Genomic DNA, 13,170 nt, shown 5'->3' on the forward strand with positions numbered 1-13,170 from the left:
AGAAAACCTTGTTTTACAAATACTTCCTTGAATCCCGAGTGGGTAAATTTTTCACTTTCCAATTAATGTCTGATAAAAAAAGGAAATCTTTCATTTTTACAGGAACCACACTCTACAATAACGAGTGAGCTGAAATAGTGGAGATGAAGAAAATGAAAGTTGGGTACAAGGTGAGTTATCACCAAAAACTCTGTTTTACAAATTCTTCCTTGATTTCCCAAGTGAATAACTCTCTTACTTTCTAAGTAATGTCTGATAAAGTAAAAGGAATTCTTTTCATTTCTACAGGAACCACACTCTACTATGACAAGTGAGCTGAAACAGTGGAGATGAAGATATGAACGGTTGGTACAAGGTAAATCATCACCAGAAACCCTGTTTTAAAGACACAGTTCAACCCTCACACCATTTGGTATCCTTTGACCTTTCCAATTTTTCAGTGTTTGATTAATTTTTCTTGATTTTGTTTCAGCAACTGCTCAGAAGGTGTGACCATCCAAGTAGAGGCCGGGGGACAAGATTGCATGTTCACTAAGGTGAGGTAACCATTTCTTACAGGCGTGAACATGCACAAGACCCCCGGATCGCAGGATTCATTTGACTTAGACAAGGGCATTGTTGCTGAAAATGGTACAACAGGAGACGGGTCATCCCAAGTAAAGGCCGGGGAATTCACGACTTGCATGTTCAGAAGGTGAGGTAACCATTTCTTACAGGCGTGAACATGCACAAGAACCCCGGATCATAGCAACTAGGCTTGGTAAAGTAACCCTTCATTTTCATATCCAAGCAAACTTGACACACTCCAACGGTTCAAGTTTGCTTCTGAACCATTCAGGGAAATTTTCTTGAAATCTCTTTTTGAGTATTTTTCCAAATTTTGTTGCTAGTTTGACACCTTTACTCAAGGGGAAAAAATTTTAAAAAATGGTTGACTCTTTGGCTCATGTAAATAGATTTTGAAAACTTTGTGTGGAATTGGAATTGAATTTTCTGAAGTTGACCAAGGTGAATTGTTAGAGAAATGGATCACTTTCAAGTCAGTTTAATATTTTCCCAGAACGGTTCAGCTGCATGTTGTGATTGTGCGGGGTGGTGGTCTTTCACAGGTCATCGGCTCAAATTGAGCATATTTCCTACAAGTCCAATTCTATAAGGACTATGGGATCAGCTATATCCCGATGTCCTCAAGACGGGTGATGGGATCTTCTATATCCCTATATCCCCAACGCAAGACCAGCAGGACTGTGGGATCTGCTATATCCCTTTGTCCATCCGGGGGCGGATCTTGGGTGCCAATCAAAGGGGGGACAACTATAACTCAGCTCCTTGGGGAGCTTGCATATTAATATTTATTTGACGCATCATACACCACAATTTTCTCTTTGAGAGAAAAGCAATACGATGATTGTCATGACAACGGCATCAAATATCTCAATGGGGTATGAAAATGAATCAAACTGTGATGGTCAACTAGGAAAAATTAAGAGTACCGTAAGGTTAGGGAACTTGCCCCTGGATCCGTCCCTGCTGCAAGGCTCCACCAGCGGTCATCTGTAGGGCTTAGGTAACTCCCCTTCAGGGACTTTTTTCTTAGTAGTGAAACCTGAAAGTTTCACTATAGGATTTTTTCCTTTAGGCTCAGTTGGATCTGTTATATCCCTCTGAGAAGTGCAGAGACTATGGGATCTCCTATATCCCAATGTCATTAGGGCTTAGGTGGGTGCGGAGATCGATATGAAATTGGAACTCGCTCCAGTTGGAGTCCTGGGGGGTTTCAATGCGAGTTGTGCGGAAGGGGCTAGGCAATTCGTGAGTCTAGCCCTACCAACGTTTCTGCTAGCCAAAAAAGATGCAGGTAGTTGTGTCCCTCGCGTTGAGGGCCGCGGACCTTTTCCATAGGGGCGTGGCCCTGTTATCATTGGGGTTAGCAAGACGCTGGTACGTCCTCTCACCTTCCCGGGGGTGAGGGGGCGCGCGTGAGTAGGCAAGGGCACTCTCCTTCGGGAGGGCGGACCGGACAGTGGCAGATGGTGCCCCTGCGGCCACAGGGTAGTACCAGTCTGTCCAGCGATGGGCCCGCTAATTGCCGAAAGCGTGCGGGGCTGGTATCCTGGGACCTTCACGTGGTGGCCCTGTTTTCACTAACCTTACCAGGATAATCATCGTGCTGCAGTTTCAAAGGTGAGCATGTGACTACTCAATAGTGGAATTTATCGAGACAACTTTGTTTATTTTGATGCTTCTCTAGAATTTTTTTTTGCAAATAGAGACTCCCTCACAGAGTTGGAATAAAGTCAACCATGTGGAAGTGACCTTTTTTGCCCATCACAATACTGAAACACCACTTACTGTTTGCCTCATTGCATATGAGACTGACTGGAAAGTTCAGAACCTATTCCAAAATTCAAAAAAATTACAATCTATATCGGAAAAACCCTGAAAATTATGATTGGTCCTCATCCGTTTTTTTTTTTTAAATATTTCATGTGAAACCATAGTCAAGTTCAAGCAAGTAAATGTGTTGATATTTAAATGCGCTTTTCACTTAAATAGTTCCTTTTTTGTTCTATTTCATTATGACAGGTAATGAACTCTGAAGTGATGCACTAGGGACGTGATGATCAGATCCTTTACCTGCTTACTGGTATGTCATTTTGCTTTTGCAAACTGCTACTTGATCACATCACCAACAGATGCATTGGTGGCATCTTGCTCCCTCACCCCCCCAACCTCAATCATTATGCTAGCTATTGCCCTCGTTTTGTTGATTGTGGACTAAATTTTGCCTCGGATTTTGCACAAACTTTCCCCTACATTTCCTGAAATGTAAAATGAAGTCATATTCTTCAATGGTCTTGTTTAGCATCGGCAATGTTTACCAAATCATTTCATCATCGTGCACCCTGAAATATTTGGCATTTTCAGCCCAGCATGTAGCGCACGCCCTGTCATACTCGCTCACTTCCAATCAGAAAACCAATCAGACTTCTTTTCTGGTAGGCGGTGAAATTAGGGACCTAATGTACGTTGTGCATAACGTTATGCATGAAATCAGATGTAGATTTCTTGCAGTGAAATTCATAAGTTGGGCTCAATGTCAGCTTGCCGTCACCTGTTGTTGTGCCAGTACATATGCAAAAGCAGTCACTACTGGTCCAAGGTCATATAAAAGTACTTCCCAGATCACCTTTGCTTACCAAGGAAGGGTTGAGAACCCATTTTGTGGAGGACTTTGGAAGAAAATTTGAAATTTTAACCTTTCAGCAGTTGAATACTTGCAGAGTCCTACAAGTAAGGATTGCCCAAAAGTAGACGAAGCCTCTCAAGCTCTGGAAAGTTATGAAGCTGTTGACTGATTAAAAATGGAATGGGGTGTAAAGTTCTACCCCAGAGTCCCTCAATTAGAGCTACCGAGGATTGGGGAATGTGATTTAACAAGTTTATTTTTGTTTTACAGATGATTCATGGACACCTCGATTTGAATCAGCAAGGAAGGCTGGAACCAACACTCGCACATACAGCTCACAGGGAGAATGGAGCAGTGAAGATGCCTGCAATACTCAAACCTGATGGGACATGATTCTACCATTTGAACTGCAAGTGAAACAATGGACCTACAGTCAGACAAGATCATGTATCAATCAACTTGCCATTATCCAGGGTTTACCTGCCATGTGAAACAAATTGAATGTGATAATGATCTATTCCTAAATACAAGGCAGATGTGCTTTCTGATATGTTGACTCGCTGTGTATCAATTAAGCATCATGCTAGTAACAGTATTCTCAGATCATTTCCTCACAGCTATGAAAACACTCCTGTTAACCATTATCCATTAACCATATAAACCTCAATTAACCAATTCAACCCCCAACCATTAACAATACAGAACAACCCCATTAACCAGTAACCATTTACCATATCAACCTCAACTAACTCCCAACCATTAACAATCCCATTTACTGTATGAACCTTGACCAACCTCCTGCCATTAACAAGTAATACGTAACCCTGAGCCATTTCCCTTCATTAAACCACTTTTCGCCGCAGTTACCCATTTCCTAATTGAAATGAGGAATGTGATCTGTTGAAACACTGTCACAGACTTTAATAAAAAATGCACGCTGTCTACGTACTTCACTGCAGTATACGCGCATGATGTGCTCTTTTTTGTGTTCAAAAATCAACAGCACATTTCTTAAAGTTGTTGTGAATCAAAATTTCAAAAAAGTTTTAAAAATCCCTTTAAATGCCCAACTGGGCATTTTTTGGGTAAAGTTTCTCTGAAGTCCGTTCTTGGCCCAAGTGAGAATCAGTTTAACTGTGCAGGCTCCCTGGATAATATGAAGGCATAGTATTCAACAAACGAGGCCAATCAACATTAACCTCTGTCGCAGTGGACCCTGTGTTTTGACGTTAAGAACATAAAGGGAGGATATCATGGACATGACACAAACTACAGTGTTTGAAAAGAGACAGCTGTCTAGGAGAAAATGAAAGAACAAGATCAGTGAGGAAGAGATCTCAAGGATTCTGAATGATGTACTGGAAGGATATTGCCTGGAGTCAGTCCTGCTTGAAGCTATTGTTGCTAAACTTCAAGGAATATCCATAGAGGTGAGTAGTGCTCATTGACAAATATTCAGTCTTTTTATGCCACTTCACCCACAGATTCTGTATTTTTTGAGCATCTAAGAACTTTAGCGACCAAACCGTTAGGCCTGTAGCAACTAAGGAACTGTAGGCATGACCACAGGTATTATGTACAGATTTCAAGAATTCTGTGCCTAGATTATCTAGCTGTTTTTTCCTTTGTAACACTGAAATGTGCTTGAAGCACCCAAAATGTACCATTTACTTGCTTGCATCGCCGTCATACTATTGAGATGGTGTTTTACAAATACTTTCCTTAATTCCCCAAGTGGGTGAGTTCCTTACTTTCTAATTAATATCTGATAAAATAAAAGGAATTTTTTATTTCTATAGGAACCACACTCTACTATGACGAGTGAGCTGAAACAGTGGACTGATGAAATACAAGTTTGGTAGTAGGTAAGTCATCATCCAAAAACCCTATTTTACAAGTACTGTCTTGATTCCCAAGTGAGTAAATTTCTCAGTCGACGGCACTCTACCTACCCAAACAGTCACTACATATGCAAATTTCCCATGCGCTTATTATTCATTCGCTGAAAAGATGTGATCACTCGTGGTGCACCCTGACCTCTCACAATGCAGTGCGGCCTTGCCACCATGATCGTCCTTCTTTTCTCAGCGCCGTAGCATAACTGACATGTCTTTTGAGGCATCTTTGATTTATCGAGCTTCCATTTTCGCTACACAGTTCTATGTCGATTTGATCAACTCTCCTTCCTTTGTAAATAAAGTATAACCGGTTTATTAGTAAGAGTGTTCTTTTTTTGTATATTTTTGTGTTCTTTGTACAATTTTCTTGTATGTGCACCCTGCAGGTGTTTACCGTCGGTACTACGAGGTTCGTTCCAGCTACGCTGTGTCTACCCTATCAGTGAATTACAGGCCTTTTAATTCTGGGGGTCGCTGTCAGGATCTGTCACGTTCCCCTGTCTTCTCATGCTTCCAGGACAAGGAAAAGGCCCTGCTGTCGTTCAGGGGGTCCCAGCCAGGATCTGGCCAGGCCAGCTGGTTCGTTCGGTCCCACAGAGCTGACGGGGAAGCTCCGTGGTCGACTGCGGAAGACCCGAGCAGGGACACCACCAGGATCTGGCAAGGACCTTGTCTCCTTGGTCAATTTCTGGCCTAGTGAGCAAGCCAGGACTCTCAGAGAGTATCCCATCAGACATCTCTGTGGCACGTCATGCCATCATCGTGAGATACGTCACACCTTTCGCCCGACATGGCCCAGAGGAATCCATGCAGCGTATCAGCGAGCGTTTCCTGGTGACACCGAAGAGTACCACCTGCCGTTCGACGTCGGCATAGAACACTACTTCTCCAGCGGCCCCCCGGGTGTACTCCCTTTCGCCCATATACTGAAGTCACTGGGCCGGGCTTCCTGCAAGTGCCGCGGCACGGCCCCACCTGGTGCACCGTCGAGCCATGACACCCCTACTTCCGCTAATCCCTTTTCGAGTCTTCAAGCTGCCCATCCGTGGCTCCGGCTTTCAACTGGATACCACCAGGTCATCGGACCTCATTTCTCCTGGTCCCTCTGCCCAGAATTCTGCAGCCCCTGTTGACTTCAACTGGGACTGATCCTCGGGGGTTCCGCGGCCCTGGCTGCCACCTTCACCACCAGGCCTCAAGCACACTGCGACTCAGGCTTTTAATTGGCATCACCGGGTCATTGGACCTCATTTCTTCTGGTCCCTCTGCCCAGAATTCTGCAGTTCCCGTTGACCTCAACTGGGACCGCACCCGGGCTTTCGCCTCTCGCGGCCCCGTCTGCCACCTCTGCTTCCGGGCCACCCGCCACCCGCCCTTCAAGCCACCGCAGCCCATCCTTGACTTGGGCTTTCAACTAGACGTCATCAAGCCTCTTCTCTACTTGTCCCTCAGTCCGTAATTCTGCAGTTCCCGTTGACCTTGACCAGGAATTCACCTTAGGCGTTTCGCTCCTCCACTCAACTACCCGCTAATCTATGGATACCCGTGGCTCTTGACTATGGCACAGCCTTACTTCAGTTGAAGCAAAGTCACAGTGTCTTTGGTTGAAGGTGACACCAATTTTATCGCGTCCTCACAGACTGTGACAAATTCCAGATTCTGGATCCTCCATCAACCTCTCTTCCGGCGGAAGACACTGACCTCGCCCATGCCAGTCAACCAACCGCCCCGCTTCTTGAGATGCTCTAGCTATGGGTCTCGCATTTGTGAAGTAGGCTCTTCGCCTTAATAGTGGACCGCTCCCCCTTGTAAGGCCGGAGCAGCCTTGGACAACATCTCCTTGTCACCTTCCCTTTATCAAGGGCCTTCGAACAGAATGCTTTGGAGACAACTACTCTGTTGAACACAGTAGAACACTGTTATAACAGGGTCCTTGGACCTTTACAAATTCTTTGTTATCAGCTATGGAAAATAAACGAATAAAAGAAAAATTCTTAGCCATAAATATGACCTTGTGTTATGTACAAATGCTTGTCCTGTCTGTCTTCGATTATACATGTATTGTGAGAGTCCTTCGGGTGCCCTCCTCAGTGAACATGAGCCACTGCTCCAATTTTCCAGGTGGCCGTTACATGCAAATGCGACATATCTACGGCGTGGGCATCCAGACGGGCTGACTTACCGGATCATTGCCCCGATGAATACGCCATCGCACACAGACCCAATCCCGAGTCTCAGTCAGCCTACTGGAGCTACTCTGGCTACCATCGGTAGGCCCATGCCATGGGGAAGTGAGTCCATGCTCTACCTGGTGATCTCCAATGACTACGTTACCAGGCACCAAGACAGGAACGAACAAGTAATGTTTTCCAGGCTTTCTTCCGATCTTTTTCACTTCTGTCACTGTAAATTTGTCATCGTGACGCAGACCTACCACTGCATCTCTCCAGTCCGCATCCAAACCTAACGTTCTTCTAGTCGTTGGGATTTTCACACACCCCTTGGCACCCCATAATCTGGGGGTTCCCCAAGGGGCCCTGCGGGAGAAATTTTGCAAATCTATTTCCACTGCGTCTCACGACGTACAATCCTGTGATCAGCAGAACAACCATTTTGTGGCCCTCACTTACGTGGCCCCACGTGAGCACAGATTCTGCCCTGCGGCCCTGCCATAATGCACACTGTCCCAACGTGTTCACTTCAAAGTGGGTGTGTCCAAAATCTGGTTACGGATATGGAATTTTCTTTGCCCACAGAGATTTTCTTTGAGCGTAAATGACTAGCAATATCGCCCATTTGCATTTGACTAAGCAAGCCTTTTTGTTCCGAACTCCTCGCTTGATAAAGACTGACACTACAACTGTCAGTATACACTGAATCAGAGTAACCACATTTCTTTTGAGTCTCATCCGTGGCAGGACCATGATTGCTGTTGCCATTGTAGTTTTGTATTAATTAACTTAGTTCACCTTTGTGTTAGCCCTGGCCCAGCTTTGGAATGCAGGGATGTGCATGAGTGCACCCTTGGCACTCACTGAATGTGGGTGTGAATGTATATAGGTTGAATTTGCCATCTTGACAGAGTTATTGGCATGAGAGTGGCATGGCGTAGTTTGATTATTTTCTATTGTAGATGGTCTTTATATGATGTACATGGATCGGCGGATCCCTGATGTCGTAGGCAGCCCAGTTAATCTGTGAAGCCTGGAGAGAGTCTTTAGCTGCCGGGAATCCCATTGGCAGAGTGAAGCCTCGCTGTTCCCCAACCTGTGTAGATGAAACTACAGGGGGCATCGTCCTGCTCTTGCGATCCAACTAGCCATGGCGATCTGGACGATGGGTGTGGAACTACCGTAACAGTGACGAGCACCACTGCAAATCTCCTCCAAATAAATGATTTCTTATCGTTATATAACATTCTGATAATTTTATGATTTCTTTTGTGTTTGGCCTTATCTTGTGAATATAACTGAAAGTTCGAGACATTTGATTTATTTGGTTTGTTGCACCTGTTTAAAAGTCATATGTTGTGGGAAATTTACTGATTTTTGCTGTATAAGTGTCACCCTTTTCGTAAATTACTTGTGATATTGTGATATTTTTGGTTATATACATGTAAATTGTTCGACTTATTTGACTTGTCTGGATATGAAGGAATTGCAGTTTGAAGTAAACCTGGTTAATTTACTATATATCCTCTGCAGTGCGGATGGATTGTATGGTTGTATGGTTAGACATTTTAACATTGAGACTTGAGAACTGACCGGCAAATTAAGGATTCTAGAACTATTTTACATGAAGAAAGGTTGTACAAGAAACTGACAGTTTTATAACGTGAATTGATGATTGAGCACTGCAAATATTGAGTAATTTGTATAAAGGAATTTGACCATGTAAAATGAGAATTGGTCAGGAAATTTAATTGTAAGATAAATCTGGCCTGATTGATGAATTTGCCATTTTATGGTCATGGGCCAAGTTCTGCATTGAGGGACATTTTGATTGTTTGCTAATTAACTAGGATCCTTCGAACCGACTAGATTTCCCTTGCAATTTCAAGTTGTGCATAATTATTGTTTTGAATAAATTTAGATGTAAATATTGTAAATATTAAAATTTTGTGTGAAGTGATCTTCTTGCCAGAGTTCCCACAGACTGTGACACCAACTTTATCTGGGTTACATGAAGTCTTTGTCTCGGTCCCTGACCTATTTCATTTCTTCCCCTCTTATCGAGGAAAATTTCTTTGATGGGAAAGGAGAGTTCTCCTTGCTGCCTAGACCTTCACTACAGTCATGTTAGAGACTCTGAATGATAATGTCATCTTGCGTCTTTGAGTACGTCTTGCGGCTTTCTTGCCTCTTTGTTTTTTTAAACTGCCAACCAAAGCCACATTGATGGAAAGGACAAGGGATCATGCAGTTGACCTGCAGGCAGTCCACATGGCAGGGTCTGATGATGTAGTGACAGGACGCACTCTCCCTGGGATGATAGAGCAGCCTCACATCGATGTCTTTGCTTCTTTGAACAACGATCAACTTCCCACGATCCTCCTCTTCGGCGGGACTTTCTAGCAACGCTATAGCCATGGCCGCATGGGACGTCATCTGCCCACCTTTCAAAATTTGTGACAGCAGATTTTAGCATTGTGTTACGTGCATCGATAGTCAGGCTTTGGCTTCAGCTAATGCTCCTGCGAGTGCTATAACAGACTTCCTTCTGTACTTCTTTCACTCAGAGCTACAAGTACAGTCGAACCTCATTAGTAGGAGGTCCTTCAGACCTGGCAAATTACCTTCTTATAACAGGAACCTTGTAGTATCAGGAATGAAAACAATGACTAACAAAGGATTGGGACCTAAAATTGCCCTGGTTATAAGCAGAATCTTGTATTAACAAGGCTCAACTGTATCTACAACTCCTATCTACAGGTCAGCCCTAGCTGCCATATACATTGGTTTCAAGGTCGATTAACTGCCCTTAACAACATGACATACCATCACCTTTTGTATGATATGCTTATCCTGTGTCCCCTTGTTGGGAAATTGGTCTGGTCATAAGACCTAAGCTAGGTTCTCTAGATGCTTTCCGGTCCTTCCTTTGAAGCCTAAATGATGCCTGCCTATCACACACCCGTGTCAAGTTGGCCTTTCTCATGAAAATGGTCACGTCTTGAAGAGGCAGCAAATTATAGGCTCTCCTCATTGCCAAAGGCGGTCTGTTGGGAGCCGAATGGTGTTCATCTCATTCCCTTCAGTCGGCTTCCTGACAAAGATCAGACTCCCTCACCCGATCCGTCCGATATCCTTACACTCTCTGCCTCCTTACATCCTGGAGACAATGCGAATAAACTTTGGGGGCCTGTTCATGTCCTGAAGTGGTACCTGACTAAAAGGATAGCATGAAAGGGACGATAGTAACCCCATCACTTATCACTTTCATGAGACCACACCGTCCAGCGGTGTCGGTACACTATTACCTGCTGGACGGCTTCGGCCATTAGATTTGCTAATCCAGTCTGACCGTTAAGCTCTGACGAACATAGTCACCACTACATCAGGGTTCATGACGTAAGAGCAGGATCTGCATCTTGTTCTTACTCTCGAGATGTTTCCATTGCAGAAATCTGCAAAGCGGCATGTTGGAAGTCTCCTCCTACCTCCTGCAACTTGAGGGATGTCCTGCAGAGTGACATCGCAGATGGCAGGACAATCCTACTGTCTGCAGCACAGGGGTCAAAGGGACCTCCTGAAGGACAGACGACAAGTCATTATGAAGTTCCATTTCTGAAATTCCTCCTTGTTTATATGTAAAAGTGTATTCTCGGCATTAGATGTGCCGGTGCTACTCTGCATATGTAGTGACTGTTTGGGTAGGTAGAGTGCTGTAGACTCCTTCCCCACATTAAGTGTGGGTCGGGTCTACAAGAGAATTCCTACCCAAACAGTCCTCTCCTGCCCGTCGTCCCCACTTTGGCTCCAACTTTTTTGAGTTGCTTTCGAGAAGGACAATCACAGCAGTGAGGCCACGCTGCATTGTGGGAGGTCAGGGTGCACCACGGGGGATCAAATCTTTTCAGCGAATGAATAATACGCGCATTGGAAATTTGCATATGTAGTGACTGTTTTGGTAGGTATTGTTTGATAGACCCAACCCACACTTAATGTGGGGAAGGACTTTCCAATTAATGTCGGGTAAAATAAAAGGAATTCTCATCATTACTGCAGGAACCAAACACAACTGTGACGAGTGAGCTGAAACAGTGGAGATGAAGAGACAAAAGTTTGATACAAGGTAAGTTGTCAACTAAAAACCCTGTTTTACAAGTATTTCCTTGATTTCCAAGTAGGTAAATTTTTTACCGTCCAATTAATGGCTGGTAAAGTAAAAGGAATTCTTTTCATTTCTGCAGGAACCAAACTCTACTATGACGAGAGAGCTGAAACAGTGGAGATGAAGAAAATGAAAGTGTGGTACAAGGTAAGTTGTCAAAAACCTTGTTTTACAAATACTTCTTGATTCCCAAGTGAGTACATTTCTTTCCTATTAATGTCTGATGAAGTAAAAGGAATTCTTTTCATTTCTATAGGAACTACACTCTACTATGACGAGTGAGCTGAAACAGTGGAGATGAAGATATGAAGGGTTGGTACAAGGTAAATTATCACCAGAAACCCTGTTTTAAAAACACAGTTCAACCCTCACACCATTTGGTATCCTTTGACCTTTCCAGTTTTTCAGTGTTTGATTAATTTTTCTTGATTTTGTTTCAGCAACTGCTCAGAAGGTGTGACCATCCAAGTAGAGGCCGGGGGACAAGATTGCATGTTCACTAAGGTGAGGTAACCATTTCTTACAGGCGTGAACATGCACAAGACCCCCGGATCGCAGGATTCATTTGACTTAGACAAGGGCATTGTTGCTGAAAATGGTACAACAGGAGACGGGTCATCCCAAGTAAAGGCCGGGGAATTCACGACTTGCATGTTCAGAAGGTGAGGTAACCATTTCTTACAGGCGTGAACATGCACAAGAACCCCGGATCATAGCAACCAGGCTTGGTAAAGTAACCCTTCATTTTCGTATCCAAGCAAACTTGACACACTGCAACGGTTCAAGTTTGCTTCTGAACCATTCAGGGAAATTTTCTTGAAATCAGTTTTTCAGTTTTTTTCCAAATTTTTTGTTAGTTTGACACCTTTACTCAAGAGGAAAACATTTAAAAAAAAGTAAATGTAAATAGATTTTGAAAACTGTGGAATTGGAATTGAATTTTCTGAAGTTGACCAAGGTGAATTGTTAGAGAAATGGATCACTTTCAAGTCAGTTTAATATTTTCCCAGAACGGTTCAGCTGCATGTTGTGATTGTGCGGGGTGGTGGTCTCTCACAGGTCATCGGCTCAAATTGAGCATATTTCCTACAAGTCCAATTCTATAAGGACTATGGGATCAGCTATATCCCGATGTCCTCAAGACGGGTGGTGGGATCTTCTATATCCCTATATCCCCAACGCAAGACCAGCAGGACTATGGGATCTGCTTTATCCCTTTGTCCATCCGGGGGCGGATCTTGGGTGCCAATCAAAGGGGGGACAACTATAACTCAGCTCCTTGGGGAACTTGCATATTAATATTTATTTGACGCATCATACGCCACAATTTTCTCTTTGAGAGAAAAGCAATACGATGATTGTCATGACAATGGTATCAAATATCTCAATGGGGTATGAAAATGAATCAAACTGTGATGGTCAACTAGGAAAAATTAAGAGTACCGTAAGGTTAGGGAACTTGCCCCTGGATCCGTCCCTGCTGCAAGGCTCCACCAGCGGTCATCTGTAGGGCTTAGGTAACTCCCCTTCAGGGACTTTTTTCTTAGTAGTGAAACCTGAAAGTTTCACTATAGGATTTTTTTCCTTTAGTCTCAGTCGGATCTGTTATATCCCTCTGAGAAGTGCAGAGACTATGGGATCTCCTATATCCCGATGTCGTTAGGGCTTAGGTGGGTGCGGAGGTCGATATGAAATTGGAACTCGCTCCAGTTGGAGTCCTGGGGGGTTTCAATGCGAGTTGTGCGGAAG

General features: G+C 43.9%; 1 long non-coding RNA gene across 1 annotated transcript; it reads left to right on the top strand.

Moving 5' to 3' along the window:
- The first annotated feature begins 2,101 nt into the window (after window positions 1-2,101).
- Window positions 2,102-6,396, top strand: LOC147798038 (uncharacterized). The gene is made up of 4 exons (XR_015426457.1): window positions 2,102-2,184; window positions 2,587-2,647; window positions 3,461-4,620; window positions 4,990-6,396. It is a non-coding gene; the product is annotated as an uncharacterized LOC147798038 (long non-coding RNA).
- Window positions 6,397-13,170: the final 6,774 nt, after the last annotated feature.

The sequence above is a fragment of the Acanthaster planci genome, linkage group LG09, assembly GCF_054643075.1.
Source record: "Acanthaster planci isolate LZ-2023a linkage group LG09, COTS_SCS, whole genome shotgun sequence".
NCBI lineage: Eukaryota > Metazoa > Echinodermata > Asteroidea > Valvatida > Acanthasteridae > Acanthaster > Acanthaster planci.